The sequence below is a fragment of the Lissotriton vulgaris genome, chromosome 2_1 (assembly GCF_964263255.1).
Source record: "Lissotriton vulgaris chromosome 2_1, aLisVul1.2, whole genome shotgun sequence".
In the NCBI taxonomy this organism is placed as follows: domain Eukaryota; kingdom Metazoa; phylum Chordata; class Amphibia; order Caudata; family Salamandridae; genus Lissotriton; species Lissotriton vulgaris.
Genome location: NC_141687.1, coordinates 1,428,658,641 through 1,428,685,184, shown reverse-complemented (window position 1 = coordinate 1,428,685,184; position 26,544 = coordinate 1,428,658,641).

Below are 26,544 nucleotides of genomic sequence, written 5' to 3'. Positions count from 1 at the left end.
AGTGGGGTTAAAGGAGTGCTTACTGGGAGCCCAACTATTTGCCTGAGAAACTTGTTCTCGGTAGTCATAATCGAGTTGATGTTGGAATGGCCCCATAGCTCCGCACCATAAAGAGTAGCACTTCTTAACTGTGTTTTGTAAATTTCTATCACAGGACCTAGAGGCTTATAGTGCGTATTTCTAAAGAATTTAGCCAGTCCCCCCGAAGTTTGAGTTAATTTAAGGTTTACCTTAGTTAACTGAGGTCCCAGAGCATCTTTTCGTTCAAAGTAACCCCCAGATACTCAAATTCCTGAACTCTTTCTAGTGGAACTCCATTCAAGTGGGGGCCAGGATGGGTGGATCTACGGCGATTGAAGACCATCACTTAGTTTTAAGGACATTCATTTCCAAACCCCGGTCTTACAAAAATTTAAAAATCCATCTAAAATTCTTTGTAGCCCCATAGGTGATTTAGAGAGAAGCAGTGTATTGTCTGCAAACATCAATGCTGGCACATGTCCCTGGGCCAACCTTGGGGCATCGATGTTCTTACATTGGCCCAGGGCATGCACCAATCCATTGATGTATATGGCGAAGAGTGTAGGGGCTAAGATGCACCCCTATCTTGCTCCCCTATTTACTGGAATCGGAGTGGTGAGGTCCTCATTTTTCCCATATCAAACTCTAGCATAGTTTCCTTCATGGAGGGGTCTATTATTTCAAGAAGATAGTGGGGAAGCCCCAATTCCCACAACACCCTCCAGAGAGCTTCTCTGGGGACCATGTCAAAGGCACTATGCAGGTCAACAAAGACCAGATATAGACTCCCTCATTCTGACTTCACCGATTTCCAGTAGAGGAGCTGGAGCCTAAATACCTGGTCTATTGTAGTGGTTTTGGTTCTAAACCCAGCCTGAAGATGGGACAAGATTTCATTATCGTCTAGCCAGGTTTGAACACGATCTAGAATAATTCTAGTGAAGTCCTTTTGAGACACATCTAACAGACTAATAGGTCTGTAGTTACCTGGGAGTAATGGAGAACCTTTTTTATATATGGGGATGACCTCTGCCCCTAGCCAAGATGCTGGCAGATCCATTCCAAGTAAAATAGCATTAAAAATCACCCACAGAATGGGACCCCAAATTTTAGGCTCTTTCTTGTAAAGTTCTCCCGGGACATGATCTAAACCTGGTGCATTTCCTAGGATAATCCTATTAATTGAATTTTCAACCTCATTCATAGTGATCGAGGGAAAATCTGTATCTATACTGGAAGAACTAGAGGGTAATGAGCTCTTATTTGTACTAATACAATGCTCCAGGGCATAAAGGGCCTGGTAATGAGCCTCCCAACTCTCTGTCGCAATATTTGAGTCCAAGGGTATACGACCTTCGCTACTTCCCGTTGCAACTAAATTCCAAAAGGCCTTCACATTCTTACTTTCCAAGGCACTTTTCATCTTGTCCCATTGTGCAAATCCCCAAGTAATCTTAGCGTCAACAATACATTTTTTATACTGAGCTCTTGCTAATTTAATGGTATTTTGGCATATATCTTTAATTGCCACAATAAGAACTTTCTTGGCCTTGTTACAGCTTTTATAAAACCAAGTCACCTTTATCTGACTCTTTCCGCTTTTAGTGCAGGGTCTACAAAATGCTTCCCTCAGCTTACAATAGATGGTATCATTTACGGCCCCAACTTTATTTAGTGATTCAAAACTTATACCAGCACCTTCAAAAAGCATCACAAATTCAGGGATAAGACTCTCATAAAGTGAGATCAGATTTTTTTCACACTTCTCCATCTGTAGCCACTTTACCTTTCTCTTATTATTTGAGAGAAAAAGACCTTCCCTAGTGGATGGCTCTAAATTGGTAAGGTCTCTAAATATGGGGAGCATTAGGGATACTAGGAGAGCATTGTGGTCGCTATCATATCTAGAGAGTATGCTGAAATCTGTAACCAGGGACAATCCCCTGCATTCAATCAGAACATAGTCCAGGATTGACTCATGGCCTATCCTGTTATAGGTACAATTCCCCGCAGTATCAGAACCAAATCGCCCGTTACTGGCTCGAAGTGAGTGTTTAAGGGTCAGGGCTTTTAATTGTAATGCCAAGGAGGTCCATGCCCTGATCGGGGTGGTGCTAATCTCAGGAATTGCCAATACGTCATCCTCTTCCCGTCCATATGATTCATCAAAGTCTTTGATAGGTTCAAAGTGGCAATTTAGGTCACCCATACAAAAATCAAGCCGTCATGTGGCTGTCCCTCTAATACAGCATCTAACTGTTCTATTGTGTAGGACTCCTTACCACTCTTTACAGCCCTCGAGTACACATTAAGTAGTTTAATTTTAAAATATTTTTTAAATGTCAAGCAAAGACTCAAAATATCAGGTCCTGTCTGACCCTCCATTGAAATTTCACACCCCAAGTTACTCCCAATCCATGTTATAAGTCCTCCAGAAGGTCTTCCTTTCCCATTAGAGATAGCAGGAATAACAAAAGGAGGCAAAACCTTGTTGTTTGAAATCCTCAACAGCCCAGGTTTCCTGGAACATACATATGTCACAAGAGTCTATCAGTTTTTCCCATTTGGGGCAGTTCAGTTTACTTTTTAACCCAGCAATGTTGCATGAAAGCAGTTTGAGCATAGGATGGAGTTTTTCCAAAGGAGTAGAGATAGGTGTTTTCCTTATCTGTGTGCTCACATTATAGGTCGTTACTGGAGAAGGGTCCATTATGTTTAAAGATGTCACAGCTGGGCTATCAGGAGAAGGAAGAAGAAAAGGAGAAACCTCTAGATCAAAGGGGAGGACAGTGCGGGAACCTTTCGGGCAAGTCTTTTAGACGACTGGGGTCCAATATTCCTTAATTTATCACCATCTAGTCTACCTCTTAGTTTTTCATCTAGTTTCCCCCCTAGTCAGTCGACCTCGTCCAATGGGCAAAATCTATTGAATAAGGGGATATTGTGCTGGTGAGGATTTTGGCGAGAGAGATTATGTCCCCGATGCGAAGGCACTTTTTGCCAATCATAAAATCCGTTGCCTTGATCAGCCCTCCTTGCATTAGTAACCCATGTCTCGTAAAAATATGTGAAAGGGAGACATTTAATGCATCCATCTCTAAGTTGTTGAGTGTGGTAGGAATGTAGGAGGTATTGTGTGATATGAGGTTTCCTTCAGTTTACAACTATACACTCTCCTTCAATATCTTTGGTCTTATTTCCCAGCCAACTAACTCTACGTGTTAGTAAAATGTCATTTGGATTTACTATTTGCCCTCTACTAGAGAAGAAATGGAGACATTTGTTTTTTAGCTCATAATGAGTCTCTTTTAGTCCTAGGCTGGGAGATGGAGCACCAGAGAGGATAACTACATACGGTATTGAAGCCGGGGGTAAATCAAGTATTGGTAAATTTTGTTGGATATGAATTTGATCTGAAGGAACGTTGGTCACTGGGCTTTGATCTAGGCCTACATCCCCCTTTTCAGGAAGACTCCCACCACCAGATTTATCCGCTACTCGGCCATTTGTTATAGTATTCTTTTCCCCTGGGTGAGTTACACATTTCCCCCCACCCTGATCAGAGGTTCCAACCCCTCTCTCAATTGGCCTCTGCCCAACAGGGACCTCAGTAACAGTCGAAATATCTCTTGCTATAGGGGCAACTTCTCTCTCTTTCCTGGTCTCATATAAATGTATTAAGTTGTCCATGCGTGCATGAATATGGGCAAACTCTTCTTTTAACAAGTTTTTTTATTGAATTTCAAAGGACTTCAATAAAGTAGGTAACCAGGTGGGCTCAGTAGTTTCCATTTTTTCCTGGGCCTTACTAGCGTTTTGTGATTCTGGGTCACTTTCTGGGTCGTATAGAGAATCTCCTTCGGTTTTTTCCTCTTTGCCCCAACTTTGGTTGTCTTAGTATGGGGCTTACTCGTAACAGGCTTTTTGGCCCCTCTTGCCGGACCCCTTTTTCCTAGAGATATTTTTGGTATGGTACCAACATCCTTGCTTAACAAGGTGCTTTGTATTGTCATTTTTGGTGTTGAAGGAGTGTCACTCAACAAGGTTGTAGAACTGGGCTCAACACAGATCAATTGCAAATCTGGGGTAAATGATAATCTGCGTTCAGTGCCCTCTATTTCAGTTGCCACTACCCCTATTGCTCTTTGGAGCATCTTATCAATAGATGTTTGGGGAAGAGGAGGAGGCACTACTTCCAGTGGAGAATGGCACAGGGCTTTTGTAATATGCTTCTTCATAATAAATGTTAAAACCTTAAAAACTAAATAAATGGAATTTGGCTATTAACATAAATTAAATTAAATTAAAGTAAAATTAAAAAGAAAAAATAACCTTATTTAAAAGGGGCATACACACTTTATATATTAAAAAGCGTTTGTCTTACAAGTTCCAACAGTAAAACGTCTTTTGGAAAAGTCCTCCTTCAGTCTCAATTTCAGAAAAGAAAACCAAGGGGGAAGGCCCAACCCATCCCCTCCAAACGATAGTAGTGTGGCGCTGGGACTTCTGGGACTTGTAGTCCCCCTCACGAAGCGCTTAGATTTTGAAAGCGTTTAAGATGCTGGAGGCGCTAGAATGGGCACTGGAGCTAGCAGGAAGATGCCCCCGGGACACCTGTCCAACCAGGGGAACCACGAGCAGCAGAACAACAGAAGTCAGCAACAGATGCCCTATGTTGGAGACCTCTTCCCAGGGGTAGAGCGTTTCCTCCAGCAATGGGGCTAGCGCAGATTCACGCGGTTATCTGCCACCTCGCTGCACCTTAGGCCTGTCGCCTAGCTTCCCGGAGCGTCTATCCAAGCCGGCTGTTTGATATGCAGGGCCCGCACAAACCCGCCAGGCACACATGTGTTCACACAGGGCGGCAGCGACCCTCCCTCTCCGGCACCGCAACGCAGACAATCCCAACGGGATCCCGGGGCTCTTGGACTCTTACCACCCTAGAGTTCCACCGCAGCCGCTGGGGTCTTGCACGAGCAGCACCATCGGTGTCAGCGCTCGCGGCTCCAGCCAAAAGTCAGCTAGTGTCCGCTCAGGGGAGATCGCTCTCAGAGTGCCATGTATCAGCCCCCAGGGCTCATTGGGGACCGCCTCCGCATCCACTGCCTCCTGTTGACTCAGGCGCGGGTTCCGCGCACAGCACATAAACTCAAGGGCGGCCGCCCTCAGCAATCACGGCACCGCACCACACCGCTGCGCACCGCAGATAGTGCACAATCTTCATCCCATGGAACAGGTTCTTACACTTTCTGTGTCAATCTCTCAAGTGGCTTGGCTATCAGAGAAAAATTTGGGGGGTTATTAAAAACAGCGTGCGATAAATATTGCAAAGCGCGTTTAGTGCTATTTCTCGTATTGCCGGCTATCTCTGGATTTCAATGCCGAGATAGCGCATTATCATCAATGCTTATCTTCAAGGCAATATGAAACCCAGGAATAGTGGCGAAATGAGCCATTATCGCTTGAAAACCAGAGTTAAAATGCAGGAGTTAATGAAATCCTTGATGATACGCCCCTGTGACCTCAACCCTGCAGTCCATCTCCCATTATGTAGATGGGTTAGTCAATTTTAAGCAGGTGTTAAAATCCTGCGATAAGGGGGCTTAGCGATATTAATGCAGTGAAGCCTTGTTAGCGACTATTTCCATGTAGTTTTGCTCTGGAACGCCTACTTTGCATGTCATTAGCGCTGGCATGCAGGGCGATAAGAAAACGGGAGCAAACTCATGGAAACTAGCCCTAACAAGGCTTAGCACGAGCTTGTTGCTAATGCGATGTAAATATCGCCGCGTATCTGACTTTTAAAGCCAGAAATTCGGCAATATGGCCCTTGAGTCCTCAGACCTTGGTCCAAGGATCTCACTTCCCCCACCAGCTCCCCAGCAACTCAGCGGTGCCCTGCGTCGCCTCATGCCCAGCAAGCCCTCCGGTTCGAGCCTGCCTGCCCTCTGTTCCGGTTATTTTCTTCTGTTCTGGTTATATTTTCTTATTCTAATTCTAACTTTATTCTAACTCTAACGAGCCTGCCTGTCCTCTGTTCTGGTTATTTGCTTCTGTTCTGGTTATCTTATTCCTTATTCTTACTCCCTGTCTGCCACTGTACTTTCCCTTTCTTCTCTTGTTTTCCTTCTGCTCCCCCTCGTATTCCTGCAGTTTTTTGCTGCTATCCTTGACCCCTCCCACCCCACTCCCACCTCCCAGCTGTCTGCGCCCGTCTGTGCCTGGACTGCACCCAGTGCCAGACCCCCTGGTCCCAGCGAACGCCACAAAGCCTGTCCCAGCTATGATGCCAGTACAATCCACACACTCAACACCGGCCGATCACACACCTGCTTCCTAGCCGCCCCGAAGCGCACCCAAGGCCCCTTCTCCTGCCTGAAATGCAGCTTCACCAGTATCCGTCCCGCCAATCCTCCCACCGGGAAAGAACGCAACCACCTCAGATGCATTCTTCTCAACACCCGCTCCGCCCACAAGCACGCCGTTGAACTCTGGGACCTTCTCGACTCCAACATCCCAGAAGTCGACTTCCTGACGGAGACCTGGCTGAACCCCTTCTCAGCACCGGACATCGCCATAGCCATCCCGGACGGCTACAAGATCACCCGCAGGGACCGCACCAATAGAACAGGAGGAGGAATCCCCATCGTCCACAGGAACATTCTCAGAGCCTCGACCAACACCGATTACACCCTCAGCACCGCCGAACACCTGCACTTTCAGATCCACACCGATCCCAACACCACCCCCAGAGGACCCTCATCTACAGAACCCTCGGACCCCGGCCACAGTTCAGTGACTCCATCGGTGACTTCGTCAGCACACACCCTCTCCTCCACAGACTATATCCTCCTCGGGGACCTGAACTTCCACCTCCAGAACAACAACAACAGCAACTCCACCACCCTGATCGACAACCTCACCAACCTCGGACTCAGGCAGCTTGTCACAACACCCACCCACTCCACAGGCCACACGCTTGACCCCATCTTCTCCGCAAGCTCCCACGTCTCCTTCAGCCACACAACTGAACTCCACTGGACAGACCATCGCTGCATTCACTTCACCTTCCGGAAACCCACCACTCACCACCGCACCCAACAGATCCCCCGCTGTTGCTGGAGCAAAGTCACCGAGGACCAACTAGCCACCACCCTCGCCCCGAGCCTACCCACTGACCCCACCGACCCCGACACCGCCGTCCGCAACCTTAGACAGTGGATCGACGACTGCGCCAACACCCTCGCCCGATCAAGAAACCTTTCAACAGACACACTAGCAAAAAAGCCAGCTGGTTCAACGAGGACATCCTGGCCTCCAAGTAAACATGCAGAAAACTAGAGAAGAAGTGGCACCGTGAACCGACACCGGACAACTACGCACCCACAAGAACGCCATCCGCAGACACCATCACCTCATCAGATACGCAAAAGGGCCTCCTTCAAAAACCGCCTAGATGATAACGCACACAACAGCAAAGAGCTCTTCAACATTGTGAAGGAACTCTCCAACCCCAGCTCCAACAACAACGACATCCCACCTTCGCAAGACCTGTGCGACTCCCTTGCCACCTTCTTCCATCGCAAGATCACAGACATCCACGATAGCCTCAATGTCACGACCACCCGACAACCACTGAGACCTCCACCCCCACAGCCACCATCCGCACTGATCCCCTGCTCTCCTGGACCAAAAAAAGTGAAGACGACACCATCAAAATCATGAAAACCATCCACTCCGGATCTCCGTCAGACCCATGCCCACACCACATCTTCAACAAAACCAGTGCCACCATCGCACCCCATCTCCGGAAAGCCATCAACATCTCCTTCGAAACAGCGACCTTCCTGGAGAGCTGGAAACACGCAGAGACCAATGCCTTGCTCAAAACTTCCGGCCCAAATCTCTGCTCCCGTTCCCGGCGAAGGTCATCGAGAAGACCGTCAACCGACAACTGACCCGCTACCTCGAGGAGAGCAGCATCCTGGACCCATTCCAGTCCAGGTTCCGCTGCAACCACAGCACAGAAACTGCACTCCTCGCCGCCACTGATGACATCAGGGCCCTGCTGGACAATGGCGAAACCGCGGCCCTCATCCTGCTGGACCTGTCAGTTGCCTTCGACACTGTCTGCCACTGCACCCTACGCTCATGCCTACACGGCGCTGGGATCCGAAACAAGGCTCTGGACTGGACCACCTCCTTCCTCTCTGGCAGAACCCAGAGCGTCCGCCTCCCCCCTTTCCGCTCCATAGCCACCAAGATCATCTGCGGCGTACCCCAGGGCTCATACCTCAGCCTGCACTGTTCAACATCTACATGGCACCACTTGCCCACGCTGCCTGACTACATGACCTCAACATCATCTCCTACGCCCACGACACCCAGCTGATCCTATCCCTCACCAAAGTCCATCTCACAAGAAAACCGACCTCCACAAAAGAATGAAAGCCGTCGCCAAGTGGATGAAGAACAGCCGACTGAAGCTGAACACGTACAAGACAGAGGTCCTCATCCTCAACTCCATCCCCTCAGCCTAGGACCACTCCTGGTGGCCGACCACACTGGGAACAGCCCCAACACCCACCAACCACGCACACAACCTGGGGTTCATTCTCGACTCTACTCTCTCCATGGCAAAGCAGGTCAACACTGTCTCGTCCTCCTGCTTCAACACCCTCCGCATGCTCCGCAAGATCTACAGGTGGAGCCCCACCGAGACAAGAAGAGCGGTCACCCAGACCCTCATCAGCAGCAGGCTGGACTACTGAAACGCCCTCCATGCAGGAACCTCTGCCAAACTCCTGAAACGACTGCAACGTATTCAGAACGCCTCTGCATGCATGATCCTCGACATCCCTTGCCGCAGCCACATCACACTCCACCTTAGAGACCTGCACTGGCTCCCTATCAATAAGAGGATCACTTTCAAGCTCCTCACCCACACACACATGGCTCTCCACAACACCGGACCAGCATACCTCAACAGACGACTAACCTTTGACACCCCTAACTGCCAGCTACGCTCTGCCGACTGTGCCTTCGCCAGCAGCCCCCGCATCCATCGAGCAACCTTTGGCGGCAGATCGTTTTCCCACCTCGCCACCAAGACCTGGAACACCCTCCCCATCCAACTACGGCAGACCCAGGATCTGCTAGCCTTCAGAAGACTACTCAAGACCTGGCTATTCGAGCAGTAGCATCACCCCCCCCCCCCCCCCCCAGCGCCTTGAAACCCTCACGGGTGAGTAGCGCGCTTTACAAATGTTATGATTGACTTATTGATTGATTGATTGATAATATGCCCCTAAGTATCCACTGCCTGCAATGGCCAACCATTCCCAAAAACAAATGACTTTCTTTTGTGTACTTTGTGGATTAATCTGCAAAATAGCAGTGGTTCAATTTTGGGACACTTTTCTGACTCCCTTTTCAATGTGGTGTCCCACGTAGAGAACCTCTCTCTGGCAAAACTGGAGCTACCATTACAGGATACATCATCAAGATTCTCATATGCCTTAGGAAATACTTGAGCTTTTAGCTCTTCAACATGTTTCTTTTTCTCCTTACATTTTTCTCCTTCCTTGTGTTCAGCTACCATTACAGGATACATTTGTGCTCCCAAAGCAACATCTTGTCTCCATTACCTTTTCTGAGAATCCCATTCTGCCTCTGCATATCTATTCAGTGTATTTCCATATCTCCCCATACATTTCTTTTTTTCTCTCTCATGTGCTTCACATTCCTACTCTTCAAGGGCTTTATATTGTATGGGTCTAAGACTAGGTTTCAGATAATTCATATGTCTCCTCAGATTTTCTAAAATCTCTACATTAAATGTCCCGTACTGTGGAAATGCACAGTGTACCTCCTGCAGCCACAGGAACTCCTTCCCGAGTTGGTATAGGTCATCTTTGCTCAATAAAACTTTTATCAGCTTAAAGAATTTCATGCTTTCCTTACTTTAATTCAATCTGTTTTTAAACCTCTAAACTCTCTTCCATATTATTGTTTCTACCTCCAATCACTGTTCGTTCTTATCCACCAATACCAGCGCGGCTTCACACCAACCTCCAATGCTAGCACGGCACTTGTGTGACGTCAGTCTAACTCATCACTGCAACTGACCCTCCCTTCACAAACTGTATGTTATCTTTTCTCTTCCATCCTTTTAAAACAAAATGTAACGGAAAAACAAATACAACATAAAACAACTTTGTCTGCTCCACTAAAAGAATTATAGATACCCACTCATTGAGAAAATGTCATTCACTTCCAGTGAAACCTTGACAAGGGCGATTCCACTCTCTTTAAGGAAAGAACTTTAAGATCAATCCTGGGGTGCTTCCTGAAAAAACCCCAACAATTACATCTTGTCACGCTTGAAATTCCCTTTCTCAGTACTGGCAATGACGTCTCATGTACAGTACTTACAAAACAGCAGACAAACACACTTAGGGGTCCATTACGATGGCAGTCGGACTTAACAAAAGGCGGGACCTTCCGCCAGGGGTGCGGCGGTCCCGCACCTGCAATTAGGATGCCAAGCCACCTTGGCGGTGGCATCCCCTATTCCCAGTATTGTGGCGGGTGGTTCTCACAGCACCGTCTGCCACAATTCTGGGAATGCACATTGTACATTGGCATGCACAAGGTGACAGACACCACGCAGTGCCTCCCACCATATCCATGTCAATGCATACCCCCAGGTGCACCCCCCACCCCCCAACTTCCTTGGGGCCCTCTATGGGCCCCCAAAGGCAAAGACCGCCTGCCTTTCCAGGGCGGCGATGCCGTCTTGGAAAGGCTGATCTCTGCTGTAATCCTAATATGGATGACGGTGTTTTGCAGACACCGCCACCATATTAACCATGTTTTCCACCCGGTCGACGAGTCGACTGGCGGAAAAGCGGCGGACGGTCTTTCCATCCGCCGTGGACCCCCCAGCCACCCTAATATGGCGGGGGGTCTTTGAGGTGTGAATGGCAGGCGGATTGCCCCGTTGAACCAGCAGTGACTACCCGCCATCCTAACGGGCCTCTTTGTGTATGCAACACACAGAGTGCCCGTAGGCTTATACCGGGATCTTAAGCCTCTACGGACATTGTTTAATACAACATAGACATACGATTTTTACAATATGACAATGTTTCTGTGATCAGTAGTCCATTTCAATCGTTGTCAATGTCAACACTTCACCATCAGTCAAAACATAACCATTTCTTCTAAACTAGTATAAAAACAACACTTTTTATTCACGTCTCCTCATATCTTAGTTTAATTAGTCAAACTAAACCATCCGACAGGCAACCAGAAAACTGATGCAGCGGAAAGCTGGGCACATTTTTTACCTCACTGCAATATCTTCAATACTATACGCTGGGCCCATATTATGACTAAACTTATTCTTTAAAATACACCTTTGATAATCATCAGACATTGGTCCTCCAATGAACCTTTTTTGTGAGCTTACAGAGGCTCGGAAAATTAGAGAATGTGAGGCAATTCCTTATGAGGACCTGGAATAAAGAAATGCCAATTACCTGCAAATTTCCATCATCAATCCACAGTTGTCATCAACATCCATAAATCTTAAGACAAGAAAGTTCACTTCAAGAATGACTCAAATACGATAAGTTTGCACATGGAAATCATTCATCTAAAACCTCAGTTTGAATGGTCAGAAACATGAAATTGCATTTCATAATCAGATTTAATAACAGTCAATTAGTACAATTTGCCACACATTATCATACAGATTTAGTAAGAGAAAAACATTTGCTTGTTGCCTAGAAAAGGAATGAGAGAGAAACATTTTGGAAAAATCGAGTTTCAGCATTTAGATCAAACAAATCAAATAAACAGAACTGAAGCGCAGTGTGCCACAGAAAGCCATCAGTTAACCCTTCAGCCAAAAAGTTATTTTCCTACTCACTTTACCAGCCGGGAAAGTGCAGGTTCAGATCATTCAGGAAAGTTCCCTTCAAATGGTTTGGCATTAAAGGAAAATCAGAGTTCAATACAACAGCATGCTAGGCAAGGAAATTGAAAATGACAACCAGCACCGACTCCTCTTCCAAGGGGCAATTATGCTTCCAAAATTTCATGATTTACAGCCACAAAGTATCCTTTCCATCATACCATTTGGTTTCCATTGGTTATCCACAGTTGGCTGCTCATGGTGTGATCAATACCTCACTAAAGAATCCGGAAGCATTAAGTAATCCTTTTGCAAAATCATCAAAGTAATTTATATTATTATTTCCATTCTTTCCTCCGAAGTAAGAAACTTCATTTTGCTAACAGTCTGTCCATTCACAGATGCTCTCTCTGGGTTTGCAATTTTATCGATACATTTGTGTCAAAAGTGTTGCTGAATCAAAAGTTCGTCCACTCCATTGTCCTGGAGCACAGGAAAGAAACTTCACGAAAAGTTCTCACATTGCCTGAAGTGACTACTTCAGCTAAATTCTGTCTTTTGAGCAAGAGAAATAAAGAAAAGCATCTGAGTCCTACATAAAAATGTATTGAATCATTGTCACATTACGATTAATATTAAACACACATTAATAATTGCATTTCAAGTTTTATTAATTAAATTCACTCATTATTCTTCTTTTAAAGGCTACATGTCACTATTAGGCACTACTTAAAAAATCAGTCATTGCTAAAATAAGTATTTTAATAATTTCTGGTGCTTTATTATGTAGACACTGTTTAATTTTGACACATTTTAAAAGTTATTGTCACTACATTTTCTATGTTAATTAAGTTTAATTTCTCAAATTATGTAATTTAATGCATAGGTAAACATCTGTTTCTCTCTTTATTTATGTGTTCATATTTCCATGTTTTCAAACACTTCTGCGTGCTTTTGCGATGCAGTATAAAATCTCACGTTTTGTGTCTCAACCATTTTACGTGTCTTCATTAAGAATTAATTATCTTAAATCTCTTTTAATGGTGAGAATTGATAGAGGCAAACGTTATTTCACTTTTTCGCTCTATCACTAGCTTGGTGTTTGAGCCAGGAACCCCATGTCATGTGCTCTAAAGAGGTCATAGTGTTCCAAAGGTGTGGTCTGAGCACCCTGAGGTTCTTTAATTAGTTATTAGTGTACATTGAATATATTGATACAACACGGTGACTGGTAATTGAGACTCTGCAGTGATAGGCCAGTTATACGCATGCATAGAAACATTTTTGGAGGATCAATATGGTTGCTGCTCGATCACCAGGCACAAGAAAAAGCTAGTCAGGAAAATATGTTATGTTATTGTTCACCTACAAGTTGATTATACATTTTAGCTTATGTAGATGTGTTGTAAAGCTGATCTCTCATTAGATTGTCTCCTCGGCAACAAGACAACTTCATTCAATTAGGGATCATGGATGTTGTCTGGATGTGCTCACAGACTCTTCCTGCAATGTTCTGGAGGGGACAACCTAGGAACAGATGCACTACATAGCCTAAGAGAACAGAAGGTGCACTCTCCCTCCACTGTACCTGTATGGGAGCCTACAGAGCTTCCAGACACAGCAGTGATTACCTTTGATAATGTAGCCAATGTAGAAGTGTCCACTCTAAAGGACCTCAATGTAAGCCAAGAAATGTTAACAGAGCAGGCCCTGATAGAATGGAGTTGATAGGGGCATAACAAGAGTGTTTTAATCTAGCTTCTAGTGAGTCTGAAGGTACAAGCGCTGTGACGGGCTGATGGAACAGTGGCTAGAGTCATTTTTTTTTTTTAGAAAGGTTTACCATTTTAGAACACCTACTCCAACCCTGGACCCAGAGCCACCCAGCAGGCACTAATGCCAGAGAATAATAGAGGGTTCCTGCTGAAACTGGCACATTAGTCAGTCTAGTCTCATATGCTATTCTTCCCCTTTCCTGGCCGGAAATGGGAGCAAATGTGGAGAGGTTTTACCAAACCTACAAAACTTGCCAGATATCTAAGAAGTCTTTAGGTAACAGTCTCTCATCCTACTAGCAGTGATTGGGGTTTCGCTTTAGCTTTACATGTATTTATTAGCCTTATGCACTTCTTGCACCTGCGTCCTAACATGCACAGCAGTACAGAGCACAGGGCAAACATAAACAACGATCCCAATTCAGTTTGACTCATCACTGAAGGCAAATCAGAATCAATAATGAGTAACTCTACACCCTCTCCAGAAGAGCATACCCTCAGGCTTGCTATGACCGAGAGGAATAAATGTAGCCCATCCCAGGATCATCCCCAAATCCTAAAAACTTTATAAGACATTTAGCTCTAAATAGGGTTATGGTTGATCAAAAAAGTCCTTGTAGATTTAAGCTGTGAATATTTTTCTTCCCAGAATGTTCTACTTTCAATTTTAGAAGGATACTTATGGAGACCTTAAACTCTTTTACCTTTAAATCTTGCTTGAATTCCAAAAGGAACATTTTCCTGTCTCCTGTATCTGAATGTAAGTCAGAGAAAACAGCAATGGCTGGTCTCCCAACATCATCCCCTTCCTTCAAATAGCTTCTCAAAAAACTGCGGTACCCATTCCACCAAAGTCATGACCACCATCACTGTGCTACTGCTCTTCCACTGAACATCTTCTTCCTGGTCCCCACCCTACCCGCATCAGGAGAAGGGCCTCCTGAATCTTTGCCAGGATCCACAGCAGAACGCAGCTGCCCCCCCTAAATTGTTAAGGACCTCGAACCTCTCATATACATTTACCATGGCCTCCACTGCATGGATTTAAAGAACTGAATCTTCTTCATTGCTGAAGTGTTTCCACTGTCTCTCCCTCCAATGTCTGCACCTTTGTCACAGTATTCTCGGCCTTATGTTGTTCAACTGAATGCACATTATTTGTCAAACTATCAAGCTTTTCTTTCACAGTGTTGATGGCTGATGGCACACCTGTAGTTGTTCTTACAGATCAGCATGCAGAGCGGTTATGGAGCATGTTCAACCCTTGTCAAATGAGCATCGTCTGCAGTCTTATCATTTGCGTCTTTCTTGACACTTCTGTGCGCAGTGCACATGGAGGTCAAAAAGTCCTCCTTTCCTTGCACCTTCCCAGACATACTATGATGCAGAAATCTATGCAGGAAGGTCTAGGTTCACTGTGGGGCTCACCAACCACAGCCAATGAGGGGTATCAATAGCCAAAGGGGCCATATGTATCATCAACCTGATTTGCGATTCTCAAATAGCCATTTTTAAGAAATCGCTATTTGAGAATCGCAAATAGGTATGTATGTACAAAATTGCATTTTTTTGCGATTTCTTAAATTTCCTTAATTGCGATTTGCAAATTGCGAATCGCAATTAAGGAATAATTTCGCATTCATTACTATGGGCCAGGAGGCCCATTGGAATGAATGGGAAGGTATTCTCAATTTGCGATTCGCAGTTTGAGAATCGCAAATTGAGAATAATTACAAGGGTGCAGGGGTGTCCAAAGAACACCCTGTTGCACCACTGAAATATGCATGGGTGCACATGTGGCACACATACATGCCCTAAGGGCATGTTTGTGCGTCACATGGCACTTGGAAAAATGCAAAAATTTGCTTTTTTCAAGGAATTCGCAACTTACCACCAACTAAAAGTTGGTGGTAATTTGCGATTCCTTAAGGCCAATTTGCAATTTTTTTTGCTTCATACATTGCATATTCCTTAAATGCAATTGCAAAATAAGGAATCGCAAATTTTGCGATTCCTTATTTTGCACCAGATTTTCCTTCATACATACCATTTAGCAAATTTGCATTCACAAACGCTGAAATTCTGTGAATTTCGGTGTTTGCAAATGCAAATTTGCTTGATACATATGGCCCTAAGTCCATGTTTGGCTGCAGGAAGATAAATGCATCCTTCGTTTACCACTAATGAAAAGACTCTGCCTCATTGTGGCAGCCAGCAGCAGAAAAAGAAAGTCGCTGATATAATTCATCCTTCACTCACCCTCCTGTGCATTCCCTTGGTGTTGCCATGATAAGCCAGCTCTGGTTACATCATAGTATCCTCGACAATATGAGGTACAGGGTTCATCTGGTCACTCTTTTTCTGGTGCCTCCTTTGTTGGCCCCAATTCTCACTCAAGAGTATGTAATCCGGGAGGAGGAGCTTTGCGGGCAACCAAGATGGCCACGTGAGCTCGGAGCTCCGAAGACCCTCCGATCCTCCGTATTAATCCTGTCACATATCCTTATCAAGTTTCGTGGAATATTAAAGGTGAACCGACGCTGACACGGGACCCGTTGCCCGATTTCAAATCCGACGTTCCTGGGCGCAGTTACACCGTGTGGAAGTTCGCGGACTGCAGTGGGACCAAGATCCAGGCCAGGGCTGGCGGATGCGACATAGCCAGACGGAGGTGACGAGGCACGGGTCTGGCCGCTCCGGCCCACAGCGGAGCTGGCGTAGTGGCGGAGTGAGCGCGTACCAGACGGAGTGCGGGATAACTAATCCCTGACGTAGGTGAACCGGTGAGGCCCGTTGTGTGCACGGACGAGGTGGCCCGGTGACCAACTATGGCTGGCAAAGGTGGCCCCGATAAATCACAGCCTCGGGTCAGCAGAAAGACTACGTACTCGCAGTCCAACAACATGGAGCGTTACGCTCAGCTGAAGGGCTTGCCTGGTGCCTCCACGAGACAAAAGGACCTACATCGGGAAGTGTCGCCTGAGGCTCAAGACCCCACGCTACGCGACTTAATGGGTGCCATTGAAGGCATGAAGGCCGAGATGCACCAGCAGCACGAAGTGATGGCGAACAAGGTGGACACTCTGGCGATTGACGTTAAACTGATCAGAGCGGACTTGGGCAAAACAAATGAGCGAGTCAAGTCGCTAGACATCAAGACTTCGAGCCTCACCACGGACGTCTCAGACCTGCAAACCGAGGTCCGGAACTTGAAGTCGGCCAACGACCTTTTTGCGAGGAGGCTTGAGGATTACGAGGGTCGGGCCAGGCGGCAGAACGTCCGCATTATTGGTGTGCCGGAGGGGGCCGAGGATTCGGCCGTGGACCTTTTCGTTGAAGACCTGGTCCAGAACCATCTAGCCCCTAAGGGACTTAGTAAGTTCTTCTCCGTGGAACGGGCACATAGGATGCCTGGGGGCCGGCCGAAGGGAGGTGCCCCTCCGAGACCTATCATTGCCCGAGTGTTTAACTTTAGGGACCGTGACTCCATTCTGCAGGCCTCAAGGAGCGGTGGGCCTCTGAAGTTCCAGACCGCTGCCATTAACTTCTTTCCGGACTTCACTCAGTCTGTGCAGAGACGGAGACAAAGCTTCATGGGAGTGAAACGGCGATTGCGGGACATGGGCATGAAGTATGCTATGCTGTTTCCTGCAAAACTGAGGATCGAACATGGCGGCCGGGCTTTGTTCTTTGACTTGCCGGAGGTGGTGTCGGACTGGCTTGACACCCTACCCCAGCGGCGTGAAGACACTGAGGAGCGGTCAGAAGAAGCTACAGGCAGCCACGACCGGCAGGAGTGATGACTGGCTACAGGACTTTTTTGGACAATGGGTCTACCCTCAGCTGTTTGGTTTGGTAATCCTGTACTCGTGGGGGGCTTCCCCTGTACTTTTCTATTTGGAGGATGGGGGAGGGATAAGTTTACCTCCTTTCTCCTTGGGGGCTTCTCATAGATTAGTTTTTTCTAGGGGCGACAGGCACACTGCGAGTTGGGTGGGCTTTTTAGTCTAATGCAGGGGTGCAGGGTGGGGGGCGGACGGATTCCTTGTTTTCGTTCTTGGGTTGAATTCCTTTTTTCTTTGTTCCCTTTTTGGCAAGGCAATTGGTGGTATGATTCTGTTCATGTAGTGGCAGTGCCCGTCGGGGGTGGGATGGGTGTGGATTTCGATGATGGGGGTAGGAAATTGAATGTTTTAAGCTGGAATGTCAATGGGCTGGGGGACCGTATCAAGAGGGGTATTGTACTACAAATGTTTAAGAGGTGTGTGCCGGATGTAATACTGTTGCAGGAAACGCACTTGGTAGGGAACACGTGCCACGCACTTAATAGAAAGGGCTTCAAAATGGTGGCACACTCGGGGTTCTCCTCGGGGTCCCGGGGGGTGGGGATTATGGTGCGCTCGACCCTCCCCTTGGAGATTAACTCAAGAGTGGTCGATGAGCGAGGACGCTACGTTGCCGTCATGGGGAGATGGGTGGGGCGTAACCTGGCTCTAGTTTCGATCTATGTCCCCCCTGGGTTACAGACTGACACCTTCAAAGACCTTGGGGGCGCCATTTTAGGTCTTCCCGAGGGGCTGCTTCTTATGGGAGGCGACTTCAACGCAGTAGGTTGAGGGACGTTAGACCGATACCCATCCAGGGACCTCCGAGGTGCGCAGACCTGACTTCCCCACTTTCTCGAAACCCTAGGACTGCTGGAGGCTTCTGCATCCTACCCAGCGCCAATACTCGTTTCACTCAGGGGCTCACGGTAGCCTCTCCAAGATTGATTATGTCCTGACATTGGCGGCCCACGCATCGGCGATCTCGGAGGCCAGATTGATGGCGAGGGGCATCTTGGACCACTCTCCGGTCTGGGTATCCTTCGACTTTGATGTTGGAGCGGCTGAGAGGGTGGCGACGATTAACCCGTAGTACTTTCGTGATCCCAAGACTCGTGGACTCCTGGCCAAAGCCATGGAGCTCTACTTCTCCAAAAACACGGACTCGGTTGCCTCCGCTGTCTCCTTATGGGAGGCCTTCAAGACTGTCCTGAGGGGGAAGGCGTTCTCCCTCATATCTGAGGTACGGAGACGCGGAAACGTGGACGTGGTGACTATCGAGTCCGACATAGCGGTGATAGACACCCAGTTGGAGGTCGGCCCGACGCCGGACCTCCTACACGCTCCCTCACTCAAACAGTCAGAGTACCGAGCTATTGTTACGGAGGCGGCGAAGTCCATGGGTAGGGAGCAGCAGGGGCGAATATATGAGGTCGGAGACAAGGCAGTAAGCTCATTGCCTGGCTTGATAAAAAGGAAAGGGCCAGCCGCGTTGTCCCAGAGGTACTGGGGGGGGATGGCATGGCTGTCACCGACCCTAGCGCTATTGCTCTGGCCTTCGCTGAATACTTTTCATCCGTTTACGCCTCGGCCTCCGAGATGTCGGAGGAGGACTCTGGCGCCTTGCTGCGAGGCATAGAGGTAACGTGCCTGTTGGAGACTGAGAAAGAGTACATGGATAGAGACATCGCGGTGGACGAGATCGCTCAGGCGATACGCTCCCTACGATCTGGCAAGGCTTCCGGCCCCAACGGTATCCCAGTGGAGCTGTATAAGATTAAACCGGACCTCGTTGCTTCGCCACTGCGAGCTATGTTTCGTGAGGCACGGGAGTCGGGTGCTCTTCCCCCCGACCAGAGGCTGGCCACCATTGTGGTCATTCATAAGGAAGGGAAGCCCAGAGATTTGTGTCGGTCGTACCGTCCTATCTCGTTACTGAACGCCGAGCCCAAGATCTTGGCTAAATTGCTAGCCAACAGACTGGTTGGAGCGATTGGCGACTTGGTGCACCCGGACCAGTCTGGCTTTATTCCACACCGTAACACTGCCCTCAATTTGAGAAGACTTCACGGAGCCCTCGCGAGGGTCCGCACCCTTCAGGAGCCGGCCATCTTGGCGTCCTTGGATGCCACGATGACCTTCGACTCCCTTGAGTGGCCATACTTGTGGGCGGTGCTGGAGAAGTTTGGGTTTGGTCGGGGGTTCATAGGATGGGTCAAGCTCCTATACGCCAGCCAGCTTGCCAAAGTGGCGGTTAAAGGCCGCGCATCGGCTCCATTTGCCCTCTGCAGGGGTACCAGGCAGGGATGCCCCCTGTCCCCCCTTTTGTTTGCGCTGGCACTGGAACCACTGGCGGCGTGGTTGAGAGGGCATCCTGACATCAGGGGAATCAAGTGGTCCCCGGGCTTTGAGGATAGGGTGTCTCTGTACGCAGATGACATCCTCCTGTACCTCACCTCGCCGTGTATGTCCCTTATTGTTGTGTGTGATGTCCTGCGCACCTTCGGTAGACATTCTGGACTCGTCATTAATTGGTCGTAGTCTCATTTATATGTAACATACAGGTCACGAGGCAGGGGTTCAAATACCTGGGCATCTACATTTCTGCTGATCCCACAGCACTATACGCGAACAACTTGCTTCCCCCTCTTGCGCGCCTTCGGCGTGATGTGGAGGGGTGGCGGAAGTTGCCGCTTTCCCTGCTTGGATGGGCGGCTTTGTTCAAGATGATGTCCCTGCCCCGGTTTCTATACGTGCTTCAGAACACCCAGGACCTGGTCCCATCGGGATATTTTAGAGAGGTTGAGGGCCTCCAGCGGACCCTGCTCTGGGATGGTAGGCCGCGCATCGCTATTACTAAACTGACTCTCCCGTGGTATGACGGAGGGATTGCGCTGCCTGACATCCGCAGGTATTATTGGGCGTCTCAACTGGCGGCCATTAATCATGGCTTCTATGGACCAGCCATAAATCCGGGCTTTGCCATGGACCGATGGCTCCTGGGTGATGGGAAATAAAACAGGGCTCTGTACTCTAGGTCTCTGGATGGAAGAATGACAGGTCCCACTAAGACATCGGTCCACATCTGGAGAGCGGTGACGAAGGCACAGGGATGGAAAGGCAAACTTACGATGGTGACTCCACTCTATGACTCCGATCTGCTGGGTAACTTTTGGCATACCAAGGGGTTTGACCGCTGGGACTTGATAGGCATCTCCAGGGTGGAAGACATGATTGCTAAGGGACAGGTCAAGCCCTTCGAGGTGCTGCAGAGAGAGTTTCAGTTGGGGGAAAGGGAGTACTTCAGGTAAGCTCAGTTAAAACACGCCCTCCTGGCAGTTATGCCAGAGGGTGAAAAGATCCCTGAATCTTCCCCGCTGGAGGACAGGTTGCTGGACGGCTACATGCCCGACAGCGCTATCTCACTGACCTATAAGAAACTGATTAACGTTCGTACAGACCTTCTTCTGGGGTGCGAGATCAGTGGACCCATGATGGAATTGAATTGGACGACGAGGATTGGCAGTGTGCGGTCTCATCTCCGAAGGAGGTGGCAATTCCAGCCAGACTGAGACTTGTACAACTGAAAATCCTACATAGGGTTTATGTCACTGGCCCCCAACTGGTCCACATGGGTCACTCGGAGGATGGTCTCTGTCGACGAGGGTGTGGTTCCCTAGCGACCTTCATGCATATTATATGGGAATGTAGGGCGGTGGCTGCGTATTGGAGGCGTATACACATAGTGATGGGTGAAGTGACTGGAGTTGACTTGCCCGCTGAAGCCCGGCGCTGTCTGTTAAATGTATGGGGCCCCACGGATTATACCAGTTCACAAACTCAATGGGTCACCCTAGGCAACATGGTGGCTAAAAGGGACATTGCACAGAAATGGGGAGAGGCTCTGCCCCCCACAGTAGAGATGTGGAAGGCTAATATGGACTGGTGCATGTTCCGGGAGAAGACTGTGTATGTTGCCAGAGGTAGTCCCAAAAAATGGAATAAGATTTGGGGGCCCTGGAATGAGTATAGGGGTGATATTTGCCTCCCGCCGGACACAGCGCCCGTGGAGGAGCGACTGTCCCCTTAGCCCTTGGGTCCAGCTGAATTGCTGATACACAATGTCCTGTCTTCCTTCCCCCCCCCCGATATCCATGCAAGTGACCTGTTCACGTATCCTATTCCGCATATAGACCCATCCTGCCCTGAAGTGGGGCGATGCCACATTCACGTTCCTTTGCCTTGCCCTCTTGCACCGTTGTAGGTGCCTTTCCGTTATCACACTGTTTCTTCTCTTTTTCATAATATAAAATAAACCTCATGTGATTTTGTATTGTATTCTGTGTGCACCACTCATGCTATGTTAGGTCTTGCTGCCTAGCCTCCGGGATGTATGGCTGAATAGCTGTGTACTACTGTGTCGTAAATAAAGGTTTTCCCCCCCCAAAAAAAAGAGTATGTAATCCGAAGTAGTATCACCACTGGCTCTGCTGCTGATACTCGTGTAGGATGCACCATTGCAAAAAAGGCCAGGAGGGCCTCCAGTCATCTCAGAAACATTGAGCTGTCACTGCCTTTGTGCTGTTAGCACTTTTAGTGTGCCCCACCTCACTGCTAATCCTCACTGCCAGCAACAGCACCAAGGAAGCCCAAGCTGTGATGAATAGGCAAAAAACGTGCAACTGAGCAGAAGTTCATAAATAGCTGCGGGCACGTTAGGTCTCAGCCAGCCCAACCCTCTTTGGTTCCATTTGATGGCTAACAATGGTCATTTACAGTTTCCTAGACCAATCGATCGCTTTGGACAACATGTGTATTATTGCTGTGGTGAGCCATGCCACCAGGTACATTGAGGCGGTGCCCCTCAGAAGCCGAAGTGCCCCAGTGGTAGCCTACTTCTCCAAGAAAGTTTTCCCAGACAGGGGCATCAAATTTAATTCATGTCTATATACATGAAGACCACATGAAATGATTGTGAAATTACTTACATGTTCTTCACCTTTTATTACTACGTGACCACTGTTCTGGTCAAGCATTTTAACGAATTGCACAAATGCATGATGGACACTCTACAAATCCTGTTGATGATGACGTGGGTCACTCTCTTAATACTGCTGCAGTTTCCTTCAAGGAGCTGCATGAGAAAGCAGTGGGATTCAGCTTCCCTTTGGCAACTCTGGGAGTACATCAACGATGGTAAGGAAAATTGGGCAGAGAATGTAGGGTTATTCACAGGAGCGGTGATTGACTAAGTGCTAGATCTTTAGAAGAAACTGACCTGGCTCATGTACTAAGAAAAAGATACTCTGCAGGGTAGCCAGGTGTTCATCAAATTGTGGTACAACCTAAATGCCACTCTGAGTCATTGCCAGGATGATCAAGCATTTTTCAAACTGGAAGCTATAAAGCTTCATACTTCAGTCCATTTGTAAATCAGTTTAGGCAACACTATATCTAGCTGCTGCCCACAATTTCCATTTTATTCAACCGATCTATAAAGATGCTGCCTGCTTGGGTTTTTGATGCAACCAAATTAGAGCATGATTCCCTGTACTAAGTTCTACTCTTTGGCGGCTCATTATGAGCATAGATCTCTGTTCTAAGTTCTCATCTTTTGCAGCTTATATGCCACAGGATCTCATATACAGCTTTGACCATTATTCACATGGCACTACACCAGAACTCCCTTAATTCTCTGGATTTCATGTTTATTTTGTAACACTTGAGCTGGGTTCTATGGTCTTCAAACTTCAAATCAAATTAAATGTAAATGTAAATGTTGTAGTGCTTATATAGCGACAATCACCCCAAGGGGTATCACGGCGCTGTACACTGACCGCTCTGGAACCCCTCCTGGCCTTTCCATGTGAAGTGTCCACTCCTGGGCCCCCCAAGGTGAGGCCAGGCATCCTGGCGCTGTTGGGGCCGTTGTGGAGATTAAGCAAGCTATTGCCCAGAGTTGCAGCGTGGGACCCATGATTAGAATAGGCACCGAGGCAAGAATTGTCAGGTCCGGGGAAATTTAGCCCAAGACCCGCCTGAGGCGGGAATTGAACCCTGGTCCAGGCCAGACCTCTGCATCAGGGTCTGCCGCTCTAACCAATGAGCCACACTTCTCCACAATGAGCGGTTCATAACTCAAGAACAGTGGGCTGTGGCTGCTAAACATTGGAACTTGCTATCTTTCAAGTTGTGAGCTGAACCTAATTTGAGCTGTACTTAATTTAGGCTGATATTTACTAAGGGCTTGCATTTCCCATGCGTCACACAAGGCGCCTCAAGGCAACGTAAGCCCTAAAGTAAGTTTTACTAAGCCATGAGAAGCCACCTTGCATGACTTTGCCCCTCTTAGTAAATCTACAGTAGCTCAAGGCAGTGCCAGTTACTGCCTTTCATTACTCTGCATTGAGAAGGTACTCCATGGGTGGATCCTGGGTGCTCCCACGCATCCACCCATAGATTTTGGTGCATTCCAAGATTTACTAAGTATAGTAAAGCTGGAAATGTTTCAAAATGGTGCTCCATCCCAACAAAGGCATAAAGAAGAGAAATATATTTATTTATCCTTCCTATTTCCTCTTTGTATGTGTGCTGCATTCTGCCAGGATCTTGCTCCAGCATCGATGGCGTCAGAGGCTTAAGCTGCTGTCGGAGGGAGTCCCGCAAAGAATACTGCCAAGCTGATTACTAGGGGCCAGATGTAGGTAATCCCAGATTACCGATTCTTAAATACCGAATCATACCGATTCGGTATTTAAGAACTGGCAATCGGGATGTAGGTAATTTTACCGATTTAATTACCGAATCGGTATGATTCGGTAATTACTGAATCTGTATTTACCGATTCGGTAAGTGCCATTCATTCCTATGGGCCTGGAGGCCCATAGGAATGAATCTGTATTTTTACATGCCCCTACATCCCAAATTCCAAATACCGGTCGGTAACGGCCGAAATCGGCCGTTACCGACCGGTATTTGCCTTCCTACATCTGGCCCTATGTGCTTTTCCATCAAGGCAACCGAAGCAGCAAAATCTCAAAACTCGGGGTGGTGGAAAAGAAGAAAAAGTGGTGAACACATATCTTTTTTACGGGTTCCCACTTCCGATCTGTCTTGAACCCCATTGTCCAGGTCCTTCCCCTGCTGCTGCTCCTACTTTACCACTACGCTCAGAAACCCTGTTGTTGCCGAAATCTTTTCTCCCTATCAATTTTGTGTTAGCATTTGCTATTGCAGTGTATTTTTACATTTCTTTCACAAGCAATTTTTGTATGTGTCATACGTAAGTGTTCATCATACAACTCATAGTGGGAAAATGAAAACCCCTGCACTGACACATAAATATTTGGAGGGTGTGGCTGTTGTGTTTTTGGTGACTGTGGGTGTACATACAATAGTGTATGCATGTTGTTGGTGGGCAATGCAATATCTGACATAAATAGCTTGACACATTACCTACATATACATATTGACAGATTTACATCATATATATGTAGTAAGATAACGATGAGTAATACTTACCTGTCTCCACACCACCACAGCCTCACTCCATCAGGACTCTGCCGCCAGGATAACGCCATCACAAAAGGGACATCTAAATCAGCTCGGCACAAACCTGGCGGTCCGATGTAAAAGAGTACTGCTAGCCAGCTGTCTATTGCCACAACATCTAAATACTGTGGGTGGACCGCTATCAACTCGACAGAATGCTTGGAACAGCCGCTGTAGCGAGATGGTGTAAATAATGTTACAATCTAAATCAGGCCCTATGACTATGAAAGTAATGTGAGTGCTCAGTATTGGTACTTGTATTTCATGTGAGTTAGCTTGTCACTTTATTAAATTGTGATTTCCCTTGTTTGTTTCACTACTTTTTACAATGCATATACGTATGTCTTAAAGATTTGATTAAAGTGTTTAACAATATAACCGCTTTGGTTGATTATCTATGTTTAATGTAGCTGCGCTATCTGTTATTTAGTATCTACTCTCCACCTTAACACCATCGTCGTTGAGCTAGGCCTCATCTGCTCAACTAATATTCTGCAAAGAGTCTAAGGAGCCTTGACAGGCAAACTTTCAATTAAAGACCAATTACTTAGGCCATTGTTTTAAGTGGCCTTTTAATTCTGGTGGGACCAGAATTACTAAATCACCTAGTATTTCCTCCTTTCTTCAAGGGTCCTCGTGGACCAACTTGTAATAGACTGGATTTTCCCCACCACAAGAGATACTGGTATCCCCAGTATAAGGGTATGATTTCAGCGACTGTAAACGAAGCCTGGCAGTGTCCTTTGTTGTAATCTTTTGAGATTGGAAGAGGTACTGCAGCCTTCCTTCAGGCTGCAGTGGCGGCTGGGGATTTTTGAAAGTGGTGTGGTGTGGTATCTGCCAGGAGTTCACTGCATTTTTGTTCAAAATTTGCCTCACTCATACTCACACCTCACTTATTCTAACTCACAATCTTTCTCTTACTCATTCTCACTTATACTCACTCACACTCAGTATTACTCAGACGAAACATAAGCATATTAACTCGTTCTCATTATCACTTTTAAAGATACTTACACTTGAACTTACCCTTTCACATTGTACATTGTGCCCTGGTGCAATCCACCATTGATAGCTACACCCCTGACTCACATCCACTCTCTCTCATAATCGCCAATCGCTCACTCATCTCATACACTCACACACCTTCCTTCACTTCTCACACTCATTTTCATTTGTTTATAAACACTCTGAAACTCAAATTGTTACTCACTTTCAATATCTTTGACACTTGCAAGAATACTCCCACACACACTTTCACACAATCCTAATCACTTTCAATCACTCACAAACACATACATATATGAACAGGGAATTTTTTTTCCCACTTACCTTGCTTCCTTTGCTGGCACCTCAGAGGCTCATTAGCAGCAGCAGAGCAAGAATATGGTGCTGGACATTGGAATGTGTGAGCCATGATTCCCAGGAGGAGCCAGACATAGAAGCAAGGGCA